The sequence below is a fragment of the Impatiens glandulifera genome, chromosome 3, assembly GCF_907164915.1.
Source record: "Impatiens glandulifera chromosome 3, dImpGla2.1, whole genome shotgun sequence".
Lineage (NCBI taxonomy): Eukaryota > Viridiplantae > Streptophyta > Magnoliopsida > Ericales > Balsaminaceae > Impatiens > Impatiens glandulifera.
The window spans coordinates 11,722,918-11,738,712 of NC_061864.1; the positions used below are offsets into that span (position 1 = coordinate 11,722,918).

General features: G+C 30.7%; 1 pseudogene; it reads right to left on the reverse strand.

The window, feature by feature from the left end:
• Positions 1-1,205: 1,205 nt before the first annotated feature.
• On the reverse strand, positions 1,206-2,498 carry LOC124929723 (annotated as a pseudogene).
• Positions 2,499-15,795: the final 13,297 nt, after the last annotated feature.

A 15,795-nucleotide genomic window follows, 5' to 3' on the forward strand; every position in this document is an offset into this window, starting at 1 on the left:
GACGCAGTTGAAGAAGGAAAATAACAATCATGAAATCTACAATAATAGATTATATATACTACATACATCTTTGGTTTTAGGTATCGATGGTATACATTTTCTGCAATAAAATATCTTGATTTATATAACTACAAGTACAACATTCAATTAGAAGAGATATTGACTCTTTTGGATGTTTAGTAAATTTCAACCTATTCCTCTACTAAACTGTATCATTAGGGATATATTTAGTTCTATCACCATGATGAGATTTTTAACCAAGATACAATACTTCTTAATCAACTTAAGACAAAGTTAAACCGAAGATGGTAAAGAGAACATCAGATTCATGATTTTGTTTTGAAGAAAGACAAGAGCAGGTTTCAGAAGGATGGAGGAAGAAGAAATCCCAAGATCTTACCAATTCAACAACTCAAGGCCTCCGTTATTTGTTCGGTTGGATGTCTCTACCTTAAGAAAGAAAACAAATAATTAATTTAAGATGAAAAAACACTGAAATTCAGCCAATTGGAGGAAGAAATGATCGTAGAGTAATAATCACAACAAAAAGAAGCCACTATGATTAACATCATGAATCATACCATGGTCTACTAAAGCTTGATATATATGTCAAGTGAAGTAACGATCAAAACAAAAATCAAGATGACTAAACCTTGTAAACTCGAAACTAGTTAAGTCCTCCATTGTCCTGGATCGTGATCAGCATCACGGGTTCTTTTAGCAAGATCTTCTTCTACAGTTTTAATAACATATTTTGCTGATTGAGCAAATGATTCCAACAGTTGGTTCTGTAATCTGATTAGTAGTAATATAGAAAGTCCAATGAATAAAACAATATTTACAAATCATCCAATAAATATTGTTACCATCTCCTCATCGTAGTTGTCCTCATTATCCAAAATGTGTACAATCTCTTTTTTTATCTTTGCTTACTTTCTTAACTTAATTGTATATAATAACATCAACAAGATATAGTTACCGAAATTGGTTGGTTGATTTGGGAGTGATTTATAACTTTATCGGATAGATTTACTCTCTTGGAACGGCATGGAGAAGATGAATCATCATCATCTGCCATTAGAGAAAAACGTCAATGAAAATTAACTGTGTGTTTGAGAAGCGGTCATTTACCATCACTCTCTAGGTTGTCCTTTAATCATGTACCTTGAAATCAATCAAGCTTACCACAATACGAATAGTTATAGATACATTATATATCTGCAAGATTAGAAGCAAACACAAAATCAGTCAGGGTGAAGCATTCAAAGAATAATTAACTAGAGAAGAAGAGTGGTACTGAACTGTATAATTTTTAATCCTTTGAAAAATATCACGGCTAGTCAAAACAGCACGAACAATAACACTTAGGTCTGGCTCGGTCAATACGATATTTGTAACTCCCCTTGCAGCGTCTGTAGCATCTGAAACTGTTATTCCAATATCAGGTTTCTTCAGAGCAGGTGTATGTAATCTCCTGTCATTCTCACTATGTGTTTATTCTCTTGAAGAATCTTCATAATCTCGTACTTGTGTTCTATCTGCACAACAAGATATAAATAATTAGAAACCATTCAAACCCCATCTACTTTCTCTATGAGTTTATCCACTTGAATAACTTCATTGTCATCTGTGTGACGGCCCCTAAGGAAGATGGGTACATATTTGTTCTCATGCCAAGTCTTCGGCCTGTCTCCTTTGTAATTGCCAACTGATCACCTATCTAGCACATACAAAAAAAAATAATTTACTCTCTTCCATTTGTCTTCTAATTTAACAGATGTTGTTTCAACTGCAGGCACCATAAGAAATAATTTTAGATACAATTTCACAAGAAATGAAAAAAAGATGAATCATTACCTGTGATCATTTTGACATTAATACCAAGGTTAAGTGATTTATGGATAGTCCCACAAAATCTCCAAAGACCTCCAGGGCTGTCCTTAGATTTCTCGGGAACTTCCTGAAAAGAAATTATAGCAGATATGGTGCTAATTAGCATGCTAATTAAAAAAAAGATGAAAAAACATATATATATTTCTGAATTTACTACCTGAATAGCAACGACAAGAAACCGCAAACCTCTCTCAGCATACTTTTCAATAATGGCATGCACTTTTTCAGCAATAACCTGCCATAAATAAGAAAACATGTCCTCTTTGTGTTAGTTACATAAACTCAGTTTCTTCCAAAATTTTAGAACCAAGGCTGAATTTCCATCACCTGCTTACAGGCTTTTCTTCGAGTTTGTTAGGGACAAAGATCTACAATTGAGCTTCCGCTTCTTCAGATGAAAGCCCTACTGGTGATGTTCTCAGCTGTTCAAATACTTCATCCAATGGTAACTGCTCCTGCTGAACCAAATCAGCTGACAATGTTAATTATCACATTTATATTATCACTTTTGTTTGCCCTGGACTTGTCAATCATTTTACAAGGTCAATCCCATCACGGTTAAAACTCTCAGGATCCAACAATGGCTTCTCCAGCTCCATAGCCATCCTTTTAGTCCCGCAAACTATGAAGTTATATTGTCAAGCTTTTCTCATTACAAATTAATAACAGGGAACACGATCTAGTCATCATGATGACCAAATGACCAAATTACGTTCATTACTCGAAATGTTAACTACATTAAACAATGTCAATTCAAAACTAAACGTAAAGAACAAGATATAAAACCTGGAAACGTGAGTTAGCAGTCGTCACTTACTCGAGTGTGAGAAAACATCCGAACGGATGAATGGAGAGTTATATGAGTCAAATCCTAGCATTCATGGAGATGAGGACGAGTAATTTGAGGTTTATCTAGTGGAAAGGAATAAATATATAAGAAAGGAAGAGTGTAAGAGTGAGGGTTTACATGGCGGCAATACAGATGACGATGATGATTAGGCTGTTGATTAAGTAGCTGACAATGACCTAATTGACGAATCAAAGATCTTAAACTCTCCATCTTCTTCGGAGGAGGGACAACTGAACATGGAAGCGGAAACGGAAATAGCTAAGGCTGAAAGAGGACATATATTCATGTTGACGACCGGACATGTGGTCGCCATTTGAGTTTAGGCCCTTCAGGGTATAATTTAATTACACACCTTAGTTTATATTTTATAATTTATATATTATTATATAATATAAATTCAATTAATTTATAACATATAAAATAATTTATTTTTTTAATTTGAATCATATAAATACAAAATTATGTATATTTCATTCCTTGTCCCTTCTTCTACTTTTCTTCCTTCTTGACAATATCATCAATGAAGGCTAACAAGTTAGGGTCCAAGCTACCTGTAGATGTATATGGATACGGGTAGGCATTGACCCTGTGTTAGGATAGGGGGTGGCCTTGCCCCCAGGGTAGTTGACCCTTGAATTATGGGGAACGTTATACACTGGTGATTGCAGGCTGTGGCACATTTAGGTTTTGATCTTCGGCCATCCTGGTCCGATGGACCCAACACAATATTCTTCTTATCTTTTTCCTTTTAAATATGCAAAAGGTTTCAGAACTCGGGCTAATTCCAGTCTGATTAGCAGAAAGATAAATGGATTGCTTTGGAGGGTTCATGCAACAAGTAAGCACTATGCTTCTTCAAAGCCCTTCCTTCTGAACTATCAGGCATCACAGCCTATTCTATACTCTCACTTCTGAAAGAAGATCGGATTGGTGAACAGGATGCTAGTGAATCAGCTCTTAGGTAGCTAGAGATAGAAGAAGTATCAAATTTATATATATATATAATTAATAAATAAACTAATTTAATTATAAGTTAAAAATAAATAATTTTATTATATAAATTATTTACTTTTAAATGACTTTTCAATCTTAAAATAAAAATATTTGATAGTGTATTTTTGTCCAACAAAATAACTAGAGTAAAAATTATTATTGGTAACGAGGAGGTTATTCTAATTGATTTTTTTTATAAATTAAATAATTTAAAATTAGAAATATTTTTATTTAATTTAAATAATATTTAAAATAAGTAATAATAATATAAATAAGTTATATATAATTAGGCTAAAGATTATATACAAACCCTTTCATGATAATTTTAATAAATTAATATTAGTATTTTAATTTGACAAAATCTTATATACTTAAATATAAACACTTTATCAATATATGTATACCGATGGCACTAAAATCATCTGTATAGAGGTACTAATACCGACCATTTTGTATGTGGTCGGTAATAATAGCCCATATGCCAACGGTTTTTTGTTCTAGTCGGCATTGACATACTAAATAACGACGGGTTTTGTTATGGTCGGCATATATAGTCGGTATTGAATCTTTTTTTTTTCATTGTTCAAAATTGGATACAAATTCAATAAAAGTTGATTGTTACTTAAAAAGAAATGACAATACTAATACTAATAAGAGAAAACACATAAAATTTGATGGATATTAATGACGACCCGGTGATTCATTAGGAGTAGTTTCAAAGCCTAAATAATCTAGGATGAAACCATATTCCTCGTTGTAGATGCATAGAATCCAATATAGCTAGAGGCTCATTAAGTTTCTCGTGAACATACTCATGAATGTTGAAGTCATTCAAAAACAATAACAACCTAAGTTGTTCGTCATAAGACTCTTCAATGTAGGACTCATTGAATAACATAAGTTCCTTGCCATGACAGTCACGCCACCAGGTTCCAAATACATACGCACACGCCAAATCATCTATCGAAAAAGACTCTTTCACAATATCGTTCGACTCTAAACAACTCTCTATCGCTTCAAAGGCTCTACTTAATAATTTTCGTACATTGTAAGAAAAATTGTTGGAGGAGGCTTCCTCATCGAGGTGAATAACTACTCCTTGTTTAATAATTCTATTCAATATGTTGTTTTCATCTATGTTGATCATCACTAGCTTTGTCTTATCCTTGTGATTAAACAAAATTATGTTTTGATCTTCTTGAAAAGCTGCGGTTACATCTTCTATTTCCAACATGTTACAATAGTATGTTACCTATGATTTTTGAATTAAACTTAACATTAATAAATATTTGAACAATATATAGTGACAGTTTATACTAGTTACCTCATCCCATGCTTGTGCCCCAGGTCGAAGAATGTTGATGTCCAAGAGCCATACGTATACAAGCGTGATCACGCAAATGGTGCGATCTGATATTGATGTTGGAGAAGAATTACACACGGCTATGGAATTGGAACATATATGGGATTCCGGTAAATCTGGGAGATACATTTTGTGGCGTGAGAAGGGGCAGAAGAAGAATATTTTTCCTCCTAATTGGGGATTGAAGAGAAGTAACCAGCCTTGGAATGAGCCGAGAATATTGGTTCCTACCAATTCGGGGAGATTCATGTTGTATTTTCCTTTGGTACTAAAGTTGTGCACAATGCATTCTTCCTTATTGCCTGATTCTTGACAAAGTAGCCATGGTATCTCGTGGAGCAATGACTCTTTTAGTTTGGCTGCAGCATTGGAGGAGGCCTGTCGCCATCTGCAGCAGGTACCTCGAAAGGCTAGAAGGTCAATTGGGTCTAGTACTTTATTCGAAATCATGGATACAAGATCTGGAAGGAGTTCAGACCATGATCTTGTGTCTGTTTCAGACATCGTCTTGGATCTTCAAGTTCTCGGGCTAGCTAGCTATGACTTATAAATTTGTAATTTGGTTGGGTAATTCACCAAGTTAACAGAGAAAAAGACATAAAGAAAACAGAGGTTGAAAGAAGAAGATGAAGAACAAGAGAATTCAAGAACAGAGCTCTTCATTTATACTTATAGGATTAGCTTTTTTTCACACATGTGATTTGGTTACTCTAACCGTCTAACGAACTTTATGTTTTTAATATATATATTTGTGTTTTTTAAGAATATCAGAATCAAGAAAACCTAAATCTCCACTAACGTCGGGAAGGAGGTCCGGTCCGGTCCGACCATGGTCTCCGAGATCAGATTTATTTCAGTTAAACCAAATATATAATTTTTTTGTAAAAGGAAGACATTTTTTCATTATTATCCTCTTTAAATTAACAATAATTCAATAACTCGGTGAATATTCACAAATAGAAACCAAATATATTAACACCACTTAAAATATTTTAAATGAAACTGAAAATTATTATTGTATATCAAGCCAGTTTCTTAAATTAATAATTATATATTAAATTAATAATTATATATTAAATTAATAAAATTTCAGTTCAAAACTCCCTAAAATAGTTAAGTGTTAAAAAAGATTAATAAGTTTATCGACATAATATTAACCTTTATAGAATAGATTTATAGCTACCCAAGTTCAAAAAATAAATTCTAAAGTAATGATATTTATTTATCTACTTGTTTAATTAACCTAAAATATAACATTGAATCACAAAAGATAAAACTAGTTCTACAAGATCACGAGTAATCAGGGACGGACCCAGAATTTCGAACTAGGGTAGGCTTGAAAAAAAATTTAGAGTGGGCTTAAAATAATAACGAAAAAATTTTGAAAAAAACAAGTATATAAAAGTAAAGTTTTATCATTTTTTTAATAATTAAATAAAAAAATAATAAATTATATTAATTTTTTTTTAAGAAATTAAGGGTAATGTCATACTTCTACCGTAAAAAAAAAATTTGGGCTTCAGCACACACGAACCCCTACATAGATTCGTCCCTGATATTAATATATGACTTTTATCTTTAAAATGTTTATCTAGGGATCAATATTAACATCTATTTTAGTTTTTAATATGCTATTTCAATTTTAAGTGTTTTAATAAAAAAATAGAACTGGTAATATTTATTCTTTTAAAATTACTTGAGTTAACCTATTCGTTTTATTAACATCCATTTTTATAATTTTTTAATAATAAAATAAATACATCTTTCAAAGTCGCAATAAAATAAAACAGAGAAGGAGATGAAAAAGAAAATATTTTTATTTTGAAATTTAAAAATGAGTATACTGATTAAAATAAAATTTGTAATAAGGTTGCTTAGGTTTTTCTTTCATTCTTTTTTAAAAAATCGAGAAATTATTAAGTTAACATGATTTAAATTATTGTGATTCCTAACTTTATTAACATTCTTAAGATTAATCAAATCTAACACATTTGAGTATATTAATCAAAACCTGTTAAAACTCTTTTTAGTTTTTATTCCATTTGAAATGGGTATGCATATTAAGAAATGCTAAAAAATCATTTAAATAAAATGAAAAAACATGACAGAAGTAAATTTTTTTTAAAAAAAATCATAAAACATAATATGAAAATATTATAAACACGTTAATTCATAAGTTATCGAACTTATAAGTTCTCGAGAAAAACGATTAACTCTCCTACCGACTCCACCGACTTTTGTTATGTAATAATAATAATATTATAAATGATATGCGGACAGCTATTTTCGTTAAAAGTTCGACGATTTTTTTTAAACTATAAAAATTCATTTCTAGTCCTCGTCCATCCCTGTTCGGTTTCGGAAAAAACCCGTTTCAAACGGATAATTCAATTCACTTTTCGCGGGGCGATTTCAAATTACTCTTTAGAGTTAAGAGAGGATTTGAACATGTCCCAATAGTACTTGGAATGATGATCGCATCATGGAAGAAACATGTGATTTGTTTGGATGAATAGAGTGATCCTGGATTGATATTACTTTCCAGATTTGCAGGACAAATGGGTAAAACAATGATGTCTGCATATGAAGACATAATAGTGATCGAACACTAAGAAATTATAATCAAGAAAAACCTAAAACCTCCATTAAGAATGAGAAGTCCTCCAATATACGTATCAGTTTCTTTCATTCACTGTAGAACATTGAAAAGAAATTGACAAAAAACATAAAATTTGATGGAAAGTAATTAAAGATGGAAAGTAATTAAAGATGGAACAATCTGGGTTGAATCCATATTCCTCGTCGTAGACCCATGTGATACAACTTTCTTATAGTAGTCTGGTCCACGTTGTGCTCATTAGAAAGCATAGCTTCATTTCCACGACCATGACGCCAAAACCGGGTTCCCCATACATGAACAGGTGCCAATGTTTGATCATCCATCGAAAGAAAATCTCTCACAACAGCTGCTAACTCCAAATAATTCTCCATCACTATGAACGTTTTCCGATCATTATTTCTGTTCCAGACCTTCTCAATATTGGGGTTAATCGGTTCTTCTCCTAGTCTAGGAATCATCTCCAATCTCTCGTTTTCAAAGATGAACATCACTGCCTTGGTCTTATCCTTGTAGTTAAACAAAATTAAGTTCCCATCTTGGTTAAATGTGCCGCCCGTTACAACATCCATCATGCTTCTGCTGCAATAAACATCCACCTATATATATATATATATATATATAATTGTTTAATGTTAATAAAGATTGATTGATCATATGAATAAGTGAAGAAGTGAATAATTACTTTATCCCATGCTTGTGCACCGGGTCGAAGAATGTAGATGTTCAAGTAGAGATAATTTGCACGGGTAATGATACAAATGGTGCGGTGGTTCGATATTGTTGTTGGAGAAGAGTTATTACTTAAGACTGCGATGGTATTGAAACGCATTCTGAAATGGCGTCCTAAATCTGGGAGATGTATTTGTTGGTGTGACAAGGGGCAGAAGAAGAATATTTTTCCAGCACCTAATTGGGGATTGAAGAGAAGTATCCAGCCATGGAATGAGCCGAGAATATTGGTTCCTATCAATTCGGGGAGTTTGATGTTGTAACTGCCTTTGGTAGTGAAGTTGTGTAGAATGCATTCTTCTTTATCTTCTGATTCTTGATACAGAAGCCAGGGTATCTGGTGGAGTGATGACTCTTTTAGTTTCGACGTGGCTATGAAGGAGGCCCGTCGCCATTTGCGGCAGGTAGCTCGAAAGGCAAGAAGCTCGACCGGGTCTTGTAGTTTCTTGGCAATAAGGGATACAATATCGGGAAGGAGTTCCGACCATGGTCTCCTCTCAGTTTCAGACATTGTCGTCGTCGATGAAAGAAAACAGAGATTGAAAGAAGAAGAACAAGAACAGTTCAAGAACAGAGCAGCTCTTCATTTATACGGTTATACCTTTGGATTGAATAGCTTGTTCAAAACAACTTTATTTACTTTTTTAAGAATCAAGAAAACTTAAAACCTCCATGGTTTAGGAGATCAGATTGTTTTCAATTACAACAAATGATATTTTGTTTTATAACATAAATTTAACATTTTAGTTTTATTTTGAATGATTCACTTCAATTTAAAATATTTTAAGTATATATTGAACGGAGGAGTAGGGGTGGTGTTCATCGGTTTGGTTTTTGAGTTATTCGAGTTTTCGGTTCGAGTTTTTCGATTTTTTTTTAAATAAAATTCGAAAACCAAATTAATTTGAATAAATTTGAATTCGGTCGGATATTCGGTTCAGACCAAATATTGAACACCACCTATCTATAAGATGAAATAAAAAGTTGTTAGAGATATCTTATCTACTTAAATTATAAAAAAAATATAAATAACGCAAACTAAACTTAGTGACTCAATGTCAATATTCGACGATTGAACGACGGAAGTAAAGTTATAGATAGTAATGGTGAAATAACTAGATAAGTGAAAATTTTAGATATTCTTAAAGTTATAGATATGTGAACAACTAGAAAAAATAAGGGATTATGGATTTACTGAATTATTAGGTTATATTAAGAATTTAGTAAGAGGCTCATGCTAATTTAATATATAATATATAATAAAAATAAATAATATAAAATGAATTTGATTTTCGGTTTGATTTTCGAGTTGAAACATAAACTCGAAAACTAAACCGAAAACCGTATTTGAATTCGAATCGATTTAGAATTCGATTCGAAAATCGGAAATGTAATTTAAATTCGGTGAATTTGAATTCGAGACCAAATATTGAACACCTGCAACCCATAAAATTTGATCTATTAAAAATTGGTTAAGTTAGATATAATATTGAATAACAGAACTCGTTATATATATTATCACAATGAGCATATTAATATATAGCCTTTATTTTTAAAATGTTTATTGGAGTTTTCATTAGCATCCACTTTCTTCTCCTATATATCTCTACATTAATTAGAATAAATATATCAGTGTAAAAAGTCACAGCTAAATATGTAATGAGATACACACAAAAAAAATTATGAAAAAATATTTCAAATTTATAAACTTTAACGCCTGGAGTTTGCGTTTATTTTCAAAACCACTTAACCAACTCAAATTTAATATAAAATATTTTATTATATATATTTAATATTTTAACTTAATTAATTATTTAATTCTAAAATAAAATGTAATAAAATAATTTGACATTCTATTTTTTTTTAATGAGATTAATAATTTAAATTTGTATACAAATATTAGTTTTAATTTTTTGTAATTTAAATTATTAATATATTAAACAGAAAACAAAAGTAGAAGTATAGCGGATTTAGTTTGTTTTATCTTCTAATTATTATTTATTATTCCCCTATATCACTATGTAACACCATATAGATACCATATATTTAACAAGTTGGTATCAAATTGAAAAAAAGTTACAAATCTTGTATTACTAGATCATCTTACAAACATAAAAAGTCATCCTACACTTTTTTTTTTATTTTGAGAAAACTAATATAAACCATTTCAAATACTTTTTTTTAATCATAATATAAAGATTCTTTGTAATATAAGTTAAACTATTTTTTCTCGAAATTTAAGGGTTAAATTTTTGTTATAGTAAATTAACACAATTCTAAATAACATTATTTTTCAAAAAATTTAGTTATAATCGAATTTAACATCTTTATTTTCTTAATAAGGTAAGACTCTTTATTAGATTTATGATAGTGACAAATTAATTGATTATAGTTAATGCATTTATTAAAAATAAATAGATAAATAAAATATTAAAAGAAAACATCTTTATAAAAACAAAGAAATTTACTCTAGTTTTTGTTTCATTTCCATGGATCAAATTGAATGTAAATACATAAAAGTTGATTGTTGCTTAAAAAGAGATGACTATACTAATACTAATATTAATACTAATAAGAGAAAAACTTAAAATTTGATGAATATTGACGGCAATCCAATGATTCATTAGGAGTAGTATCAAGGCCTAAATAACCTAGGATGAAGCCATATTCCTCGTTGTTGTTGTCGTCTATGCATGGAATCCAATGTAGCTATAGGCTCGTTAAGTTTCCTGCCATTGAACTCTTCAATGTTGAAGTCATTAAACAACCATGACAACATAAGTTCATTGTCATCAGACTCATCAATGTAGGACTCTTTGAACAACATAAGTTCCTTGCCATGAAAGTCATGCCACCCGGTTCCAAATACATACGCACATGCCAAATCATGAAAAGACTCTTTCACAATATCGTTCGACTCCAAACAACTCTCCATCGCTTCGAAGGCCCTCCTTAATAATTTTCCTACGTTATAAGAAAATTTGTTGGAGAACTCCTCATTGAAGTAAATAACCACTCCTTCTTTAATACTTGTATCCAATACGCTGTTTTCATCAATGTTGATCATCACTAACATCGATTTATACTTGTGATTAAATAAAATTAAGTTTTGATCTTCTTGCAATGCGCCTGTTACATCTTCTATTTCGAACATGTTACAATCGTATGTCACCTGTGATTTTTGAATTAAACTTAAGATTAATAAATATTTGAACAATATATAGACATTTTATACTAGTTACCTTATCCCATGCTTGTGCCCCGGGTCGAAGAATGTAGATGTCCAAGAGCCACATGTATCCACGCGTGATCACGCAAATGGTGCGGTCTGATATTGATGTTGGAGAAGAATTACACACGGCTATGGAATAGGAACATATTTGGGATTCCGGTAAATCTGGGAGATACATTTTGTGGCGTGAGAAAGGGCAGAAGAAGAATATTTTTCCTCCTAATTGGGGATTGAAGAGAAGTAACCAGCCTTGGAATGAGCCGAGAATATTGGTTCCTACCAATTCGGGGAGATTCATGTTGTATTTTGCTTTGGTACTAAAGTTGTGCACAATGCATTCTTCCTTATTGCTTGATTCTTGACAGAGCAGCCACGGTATCTGCTGGAGCAGTGACTTTTGTAGTTTGGCTGCGGCATTGGAGGAGGCCAGTTGCCAACTGCGGCACGTACCTCGAAAGGCAAGAAGGTCGATTGGGTCTAGAACTTTATTCGAAATAACAGATACAAGATCGGGAAGGAGTTCGGACCATGATCTTGTTTCAGTTTCAGACATAGTTGTCAATCTTGAATTTGTCGGGCTAGCTAGTTAGGACTCTTATAAATTTGTAATTTGGTTGGGTAACCGAAACTGAAAGAAGATGATGAAGAACAAGAGAACAATTCAAGAATAATCCAGCTCTTCATTTATACTAGCTTTTTCACACCTGTCATTTTGTTACTCTAACCGTTTATCCAACTATATTTTTAACAATATATTTGTGTTTTTAAAGAAATTAAATCAGTTGATAACTGAAATCAGAATCAAGAAAATCTAAAACCTTCACTAAGATCGGGAAAGAGGTCAGTTCCGGTCCATCCATGGTCTCGGAGATCAGATTGATTTCAATTAAACCAAATACATATTATTTTTTAAAAGGAAGACATTTTTCCATTGATATCCTCTCTTTAAATTAATAATAACCCCAAAAATAAATTCTAAATTAATGATATTTATTTGATCTATTTTTTTTCATTAACATGAGATATAACATTGAATCACAAAAGGTGATTATATTATTATATAACCTTTATTTTTTAAATTTTATCATGTTGACTAACATCATTTTTTATATTTTATTTCAATTTTTAGACTTTTCTAGGTAAGGATTGAACTAATAAAATTTGTTCTTTTAAAATCTATTTGAGTTATAATTACCTTAGTGTTTCATTAACTTTTTTAATAATAAAAGTCATAGTAAAACGTGTAAAGAGATAAAAAAAATATTTTTATTTTGAAATTTGAAAACAAGAAATTTGAAACAAAGTTATTGCTAAGTTTTTCTCCCATTTTTTTTATTTAAAAATCTAAAAATTATTCATTATGATAAGCTAACATGCTTTTAATTATGGTGATTCTTAATGTTGTTACAACGTTCTTAATGATTATCGCTAACCCATTTAATTTATTAATCAAATTAGTTAAAACTCTTTTCATTTTTATTTCATTTTAAATAGGTACGTATATTAAAAATGACAAATATCGTTTAAACAAAACGACAAAACATGAAATTAGAAAATAAAATTAAAATAAAAAATTCACAAAATATGAAAAAAAAAATACAAACACGTTATTCAATAGGTTATCGAGTTCGTAAATTTTTAAGAAAAACGATTAACTTCAAACTCTCTACCGATTTTCCGTAACAAATATCAGAAAACGTCATAATCATTATGAATGATATGCATCAGACAACTATTATCATTAATAATCATTATGAATGATATGCATCAGACAACTATTATCATTAAAAGTTCGATAATTTCTCTCAAACTAAATAGTTCAATAGAAAATAATGAGGAATAACTCAAATATGTAAATCTTTCATTTTAACCGTATATTATTATTATTGAATGTTTGAAGAATATTTATATAAATACTATTTTTTTTTATCATAATATAAATATTTCTTGTACTATTACCAGTAGGCTGTTTTCCATTTGTTTTCTAGAAATTAGGGTTTATTTGTTTCTATACTAAGAAATTCTAATTGGCATTAACTCTTCAATTATTAGTGATAATTGAATTTAAGATATTTATTCTATTAATCAAATAAAACTATTTTCATTTGAGTTATGATAGTTAGGAAAGTTGATTATAATGCAATTATTTAAAATAAATAGATAAATAAAGAAGTTTAAAAAAAAACATGTTTATAAAAACAAAACAAAAAAAACTTACTCTATTTTTTGTTTAATTTTCATTCTTCAAAATTGAATGTAAATACAATAAAAGTTGACTATTACTTAAAATGAAATGACAATACTAATACTAATAAGAGAAAAAAACTTAAAATTTGATGGGTATCGATGATTCATTAGTAGAAGTAGAATTAAGGCCTAAATAATCTAGGATGAAGCCATATTCCTCTTGGTAGATACATGCAACCCAACATATCTTTAAATTTCTTTTCAAGGAGCTCTTCAATGGTAAACTCTTCAATGATGAACTCATTGAACATAAATTCATAGTCATGAGATTCTTCGATGTACGACTCATTGAACAACATATATTCCTTGCCATGACAGTCATGCCACCAAGTTCCACATACATATGCACATGTCAAATCATACTCATTCACAATGTCATTTGACTCCAAACAACTCTCCATCGTTTCGAATGTTCTCCTTAATAATTTTCGTGCATTTGAAGAAAATTTGTGCGGAGCCTCCTCATTGAGATGAATCTCCACTCCTTGTTTACGAATGATCTCCAATTCTTGGATTTCAATGTTAATCATTATTAGCTTCGTCTTATCCTTGTGATTAAATAAAATTAAATTCTCATCTTCTTGCAATGCACCCGTTACATCTTCTATTTCGAAGATGCTACAATAATATGTTACCTATGATTTTTTAATTAAACTTAACATTAATAAATATTTGAACAATATATAGAGACGGTATTTTATACTAGTTACCTTATCCCATGTTTCTGACCTAGGTCGAAGAATGTAGATGACCAAGGACAATATGTCTTCACGCATGATCACGTAAATGGTGCGGTCTGATATTGATGTTGGAGAAGAATTACACACGGCCACGGAATTGGTACATATTTGAGATTGCGGTAATTTTGGGAGATATATTTTGTTGAGGGAGAAGGGACAGAAGAAAAATATTCCTCCTCCTCGGGAATTTAAGAGAAGAAGCCAGCCTTGGAATGATCCGAGAAAAATGGTTCCTATCAATTCGGGGATATTCATTTTGTATTTGCTTTTGGTAGTGAAGTTGTGCACAATGCATTCTTCCTTGTCGCGTGATTCTTGACACAAAAGCCACGGTACCTGGTGGAGCAATGCCTCTTTTTGTTTTGCCGAGGCATTGGAGGAAGCCCGACGCCAACTTTGGCATGTACCTCGAAAGGCAAGAAGGTCGATCACACCTAGTTTATTCGAAATAATGGATACAAGACCGGGAAGGAGGTCGGACCATGGTCTCGTGTCAGTTTCAGCCATCGTCTAGAATGAAAGAAGAAGATGAAGAACAAGAAGAATTCAAGAATGAAGCTAGCTCTTGATTTTATTTATACGTTTCGGAGTAAATATTTAAAAAGGGAAATTGTTTTTTATCATTATTAATTTCTTTTTAAAAGGATCAACATTGGATCGTAGAAAATTATTTAAGCATAAACAACAAATGATTTGGATGTGCTATTGTAGTATGATAAGTAATGACGAGACTTTTTATTATTTTAAAACCTATTGTAACAGAAAAGATATTTGAATTAATTGATATTAAAAAATGTGTTACTATTTAAAATTAAATTTGAAATAAATTGTTAACTCCACTCTCATTTTTGTAATGTAATATATATTAAGTTTTTTTCTCATATTTTTCTTTAAAATTTGAAGATTTTTTTTTTAATAAATTAACATAATTCCTCAGTTTTTTTACAATCGTTCTTAATAATTATTGGACTTGAAATATTTGGTCTTTATAATTTATAAAACACTGGTGAATGTAAACCAATTGATTAGTTATAATGAATTTATTTAATATATCAATAAACATTTAAAAACAAACTTATTTATAAAACCATAAAAACTACATACATTTTTTATTGATGGAAAAAACTA